Raw genomic sequence first — 6616 nt, 5'->3', positions numbered from 1 at the left:
GTCAGGCAAAGTGAGCTGAGATAAGGGGATTAAATGCGTGGCTAAAATGGTGGTGTAGGAAAGAGGGGTTCAGGTTTATGGGGCACTGGAAGACCTTCTGGAACAGGTGGGACCTGTTCAAGCCAGACGGGTTGCACATGAACCATAGGGGAACCAGTGTATTGGGGAGGCATATGTGCAGAATAGTTGAGGAATGTTTAAACTAGGGACTGGGGGGGCAGGGAGGTCAGTAAAGAATTTATGTGGGGAGAGACGGAAAGCCCAAATAAATATTAAAAGTAGACACTGTAAAAGGCCTACGATTAGTGGTCTGTATTTGAATGCTAGGAGTATTAGAAACAAAATTAATGACTTAGAGGCTTTGATTTCTTCAGACAATTACGACATTATTGGAATAACTGAAACATGGATGAGTGACAATGATGGTGATGAATATAATATGGATGGTTATACGTTGTTCTGTAGAGACCGGATAGGCAAGAAGGGAGGTGGTGTTGCAGTATACGTAAAAGAAAACTTGCAGGCAAGGGATCTCACTGATAAAAATAAAAATTCAGAAGCTGTATGGATAAAACTTGATGCTAAAGATTCAAATGGCCTAATTGTTGGGGTTTGTTATAGAGCACCTAATGTAGCTGTAGAGGAAAGCAGAATATTATATGATGATATCAGGATTATGAGTACCGTATTTTCCGCACTATAACGCACACTGCATTATAAGGCGCACCGTCAATCAGTGGTCTATTTTCAAACTTTTTCCACATACAAGGTGCACTGGACTTTAAGGCGCTTTAAGCAAAACAAAACAGTCAGATAAGCCAGTCAACGAAAATTAATTTTACATCACGTGTTCACAATGACTGTCAACATTGTTCAAATGTTTATGAGCGTCTTCACTACTCTTTAACACGTAAAAAAACAAGAGTCTTATACCGCTAAATCAAGTCAGCCTATTAACAATAACTCAAAATTGAACACTTATAATACGGTCCTATACCGCTAAATCAAAAGTCAGCGTATTCATAATAACTCTTGAAATTGTTAATTTATAACACGTGAAGCACTACACAATGCACTCACTTTTCAATACTAAAACATTCAAATCGCTTCGAGTTCAGTATGCACAACAGAAATTAATCCACGTTTAAAGCGCACTGGATTATAAGGCGCACTGTTATTTTTTAAAGAAAATCAAAGGCTTTTTAGTGCGCCTTATAGTGCGGAAAATACGGTAATAAAAATGATGTGGTGGTTATGGGTGATTTTAATTTACCTGGGATACAGTGGGACACAGTCTCTGGCTCTTCTGTAAATGAACTTGAGATGGTGGAATTAGTACAGGATTGTTTTTTTACTCAGTTTGTTAATACTCCTACCAGGGGCCAAGCCCTTCTTGATCTTGTTCTCTGTAATAACCAGGATAGGATTGGAAAATTAGAGGTTTTAGACCCATTGTACGGTAGTGATCATAACATGGTTAAATTCGAGGTTAATTTTAGTGTCCGAAGAGCAAAGTCGAAATTAAAAGTATACAATATTAGGAAGGCTAACTTTAATGGTATGAGACGGAAATTAGAAACTGTAAACTGGACAGAGTTAAATAGCAAAACAGTAGAAGAGGCATGGCAATTTTTCAAAAGCACATTGTTGCAAGTGCAAGAGGACTTCATACCTGTTTCCAACAAAACTAAATCTAGGAAACGACAACCAAGGTGGTTTACTAAGGAAATTAAGAATAAAGTCAGGAGGAAAAGGGCTCTGTTCCACAATTGGAAAATAACTAATGATTTCAAAATTAAGCAGGAGTGTCTAGGTCTACAGGCAGAGTTAAAAAATGACATTAGGCTATCCAAGAGGGATGTAGAAAGAAAAATTGCATTGGAGGCTAAGCATGACAGTAAAGGTTTCTTCCAATATTTTAACTCCAAGAGAGCACTAAAAGCTGAAATCACTAATTTGCAGGATAGTAAGGGACTTATAATTGATAATGAAATTGATATGGTAAATGAGTTTAATGATTATTTTTCAAGGGTGTTCACAATAGAGAACACAAGTAACTTACCACCAATTAATACGAATACAGCATCGTCTATGACCAATATATGTATAACTGAGGTTGATGTGATACTAAGCCTAGCTAAACTCAAAATAAATAAATCGCAGGGGCCTGATGGCATCTTACCTATAGTTTTAAAAGAGATGAGGGATATTATTAGCCAACCTTTAACTTTAATATTCCAGAAATCGTTATCTGTGGGTGTGGTACCATCAGATTGGAAGCATGCTAATATAACACCCATATTCAAAAAAGGGGATAGAAGTAATCCAGCAAACTATAGGCCAATCAGTTTAACTAGCATTACTGGAAAAATAATGGAAGCTATAATTCAAGTGAAAATGGTAGATTACCTAGATGCAAATAACATCATAAAGGATAGCCAACATGGATTTAGGAGAGGTAGATCCTGCTTAACGAATCTACTTGAGTTCTTTGAGGAAGCTACAAGTGAAATTGATCACAAAAAGGCCTATGATGTGATTTACTTAGATTTCCAGAAGGCCTTTGATGTTGTCCCCCACAAACGGCTCTTGCTAAAGCTTAAAGCTGCAGGGATTTTAGGAACTGTGGCAGCTTGGATCAAAAACTGGCTAACTGACAGGAAGCAGCGAGTAGTTATTAGAGGCACAATGTCACAGTGGGCCTCCGTTCATAGTGGGGTACCGCTGGGTTCAATTTTAGGACCACTATTGTTCCTAATTTACATTAATGATATTGACACAAATACATACAGTAAACTGGTTAAATTTGCAGACGACACCAAGGTGGGCGGGGTAGCAGATACTAATCTAGCAGCATAGAGGCTTCAACGGGATCTGGATTTAATTAGCGAATGGGCTGATACTTGGCAGATGAAATTTAACACAGATAAATGCAAGGTAATCCATGCAGGGAGCAGAAATTTAAAGTACAGATATTTTATGGGTTCCACTGAAATAAAGGTAGCTGAATACGAGAAAGATCTCAGTATGTATGTTGATGCTTCCATGTCCCACTCTCGCCAGTGTGGGGAAGCAATAAAAAAGGCGAACAGAATGTTGGGTTATATCTCTAGATGTGTGGAGTTTAAGTCAAGGGAGGTGATGTTACACTTATATAATTCCTTGGTAAGACCCCACCTAGAATACTGTGTGCAGGTTTGGTCACCATACCTTAAGAAGGACATTGCTGCCTTAGAAAAGGTGCAACGAAGAGCTACGAGAATGATTCCTGGTCTTAGAGGAATGTCTTATGAGGAGAAGTTAGCGGGACTGAATCTGTTTAGCCTTGAGCAAAGGAGACTAAGGGGGGATATGATTCAGGTCTATAAGATTCTAACGGGTCTGGATGCTGTTCAGCCAAATGACTATTTCAATATTAGTCTAAATACTAGAACTCGTGGCCATAAGTGGAAATTAGCGGGAGAACATTTTAAAACAAATTTGAGGAAGCACTTCTTTACACAGCGTGTAGTTAGAGTATGGAATAGTCTTCCTGCTAGTGTAGTGGAAGCTAATAGTTACTTCAGCATTAGTTCAAATACAAGAACTCGTGGCCATAGGTGGAAATTAGCGGGAGAACATTTCAAACTGGATTTAAGGAAGCACTTCTTCACACAGCGTGTAGTCAGAGTATGGAATAGTCTTCCTGATAACGTAGTGCAAGCTGAATCCTTGGGTTCCTTTAAATCAGAGCTAGATAAGATTTTAACAACTCTGAGCTATTAGTTAAGTTCTCCCCAAACGAGCTTGATGGGCCGAATGGCCTCCTCTCGTTTGTAAATTTCTTATGTTCTTATGTTCTTATACAGTAGTGAGCTGCTTACAGTATTGCTGAACTGTTTTAGTAAAAATTCTCATTAACGATATTAAATAAGAAAAAGGGCAAAGAAAACTGATTGTTTAATTTTTTTATTTTTAGCATACAACAGAAAAAAAAGATTCGTATAGAACTGGTGTGAAACAAGCCATGCACAATTGGATCCACTAGAACAATTGAAATTTACAAATTTAGTATAAAACAAACAACATCTACACATTTTTCAGTAAAAAACAAAAGTTTCTATATGTTTCATTCTGATTGCAAAACAGTAATATTTATCATGAAAACATACACAGTTGAATGTAAGTTTATGGAATCGCCTGGTTTTCTGTGGCTAAGAAAGGATGTGGTTCTTTAAAATATACATAATCTTCTTACTATTTTTTTATTATACAGGTTCACATACTTTAGAGATCTCTATACTTTAACTCATTTGTCAAATAAGCATATGGCAATGCATGTTGTGTTTGTTGTTTGCTAAATTAGACAGTCTTCATTTATTATTATGACGCAGATTAAGATCAGATCATGTTTCAGGAGCCATTCATGCAGAAATCCAGACAATTGCAAGAGGCTCACATTCTTTTTATGTATTGGTTTAAATACTGTTATGAGTAGTCATATGTCATATTTCATATCATGTCATATGATTTTATGATATATTTTCATATGTCATATTTAGTTACTCATATTTTAAGTACTTTCTCATTCAGAAAAAAATGAAACCGTAGAAACATAATATTTGGTAGGTGTTGTGATACAGACCATTTGTATAAGATAAATCAGATGCAGCTTTCATGATTTGACAAGTAATTCAGTAAGATAACAGTGATATAGAAAATTAACCACCCTGGATTATTCTTATAAAAATTACTTGAGTGAATGTGGCTCTTTATTTTCATCTTCAAATGAAACAGAGCAGTTCATAGAAACATTTTGCAAGTGTTTCAGTTTGGTCTCATAAAAAATGTTATTGATCTCCAATATGTGCAATTTCACACTCAACACACTGTAAAAATGTTAAAATATAAATATATTGTTTCTAAAAATGTACAGACTAATCACTTCAAATATGTCTTCAATCAATACACACACACCTCCTCACACTAATTAGTATTTACCATATTTGATATTTATTTGGTTACTGTGAATTTTGTTCATCCATCAACAAAGTGATACAGGTTTTGACATACACACTTATTCTGTTATGGAACTCACCAATATTGTGATGATTACCAGTAGAAAGACCATAAAAACATGTAAAGTGTCATTCAAAACGTTGGATAACTTTGCTTTCACTGAGGCCTCTTAGCCAATTTCAGGGTACTCTGACATGCCTTGACATTTTAAAATATTTCACCTGTCTAAAAGACATTTATCCCAAAGTGTTACACTGTAACTGTAAATAGTTGATGCATTTGTTGGTTCTCTTAAAGGCATGTATATGTGTAGATTAATGTGACATTTTTATTGCAACAGTATGTACTATAATACGTACTAGTATGCGTACTATAAGTAAATAAGTTCAATAACAGATAGCAAACAGAGCATCCATATGCTAGTCCAAGCAGTCATTTTGTATCTTTAATGTTGGGGAGTAATGGCAGATTGTTCACTTCATAACTGTGATGAGCGCTCCTCATGTCTCAGGAACTTTAATAATCTTCCAGGGATTGGCAAGGAATCGATGAGCTGCATCCTCTCGGCCCCTAACAAACTGAGAATCCTGAGTCTGCATAATTGCATTAGGGGCCGTGGAAGAACTGAAAAGTCACAAATTTAAGAAAGTGTCACATACCTGTCTGAGTGTGTAAACATTAAGGTGAGTTTGAGCATGTAAACACTGATCCTCGTTCCAATGATCAGCTTTATGCTAGTTTGAAAATTGCGCTCCTTTGCATTTTTGCATTAGAGAAATAAAGTACCCAGAATGCATCACCTTTTCATGTTCACACACTATTAAGCCATCAATTCAAATATATATGTGAATGAAGAAACCTGTTAGGCAGAAGAATAACTGACATGGGTTAAACCAAAATCAGAGAGGAAGTGTAACACCGACAGGTACAGAGTGGGGGATGGGCCAAAATAATTCACTGCATAATGATTGGTGCTTTATTGATCCCTGTGGGGAATCTTATTTATTATTTTTTTATTATACAGGTTCACATACTTTAGAGATCTCTATACTTTAACTCATTTTTCAAATAAGCATATGGCAATGCATGTTGTGTTTGTTGTTTGCTAAATTAGACAGTCTTCATTTATTATTATGACGCAGATTAAGGTCAGATCATGTTTCAGGAGCCATTCATACAGAAATCCAGACAATTGCAAGAGGCTCACATTCTTTTTATGTATTGGTTTAAATACTGTTATGAGTAGCCATATGTCATATTTCATATCATGTCATATGATTTTATGATATATTTTCATATGTCATATTTAGTTACTCATATTTTAAGTACTTTCTCATTCAGAAAAAAATGAAACCGTAGAAACATAATATTTGGTACTGTAGGTGTTGTGATACAGACCATTTGTATAAGATAAATCAGATGCAGCTTTCATGATTTGACAAGTAATTCAGTAAGATAACAGTGATATAGAAAATTAACCAAACTGGATTATTCTTATAAAAATTACTTGAGTGAATGTGGCTCTTTATTTTCATCTTCAAATGAAACAGGGCAGTTCATAGAAACATTTTGCAAGTGTTTCAGTTTGGTCTCATAAAAAATGTTATTGATCTCCAAT

Source organism: Paramormyrops kingsleyae, chromosome 19 (genome assembly GCF_048594095.1).
Source record: "Paramormyrops kingsleyae isolate MSU_618 chromosome 19, PKINGS_0.4, whole genome shotgun sequence".
Taxonomy (NCBI): Eukaryota; Metazoa; Chordata; class Actinopteri; order Osteoglossiformes; family Mormyridae; genus Paramormyrops; species Paramormyrops kingsleyae.
The sequence above is the reverse complement of the archived record's forward strand: the minus strand, read 5'-3'. Positions refer to the sequence as shown.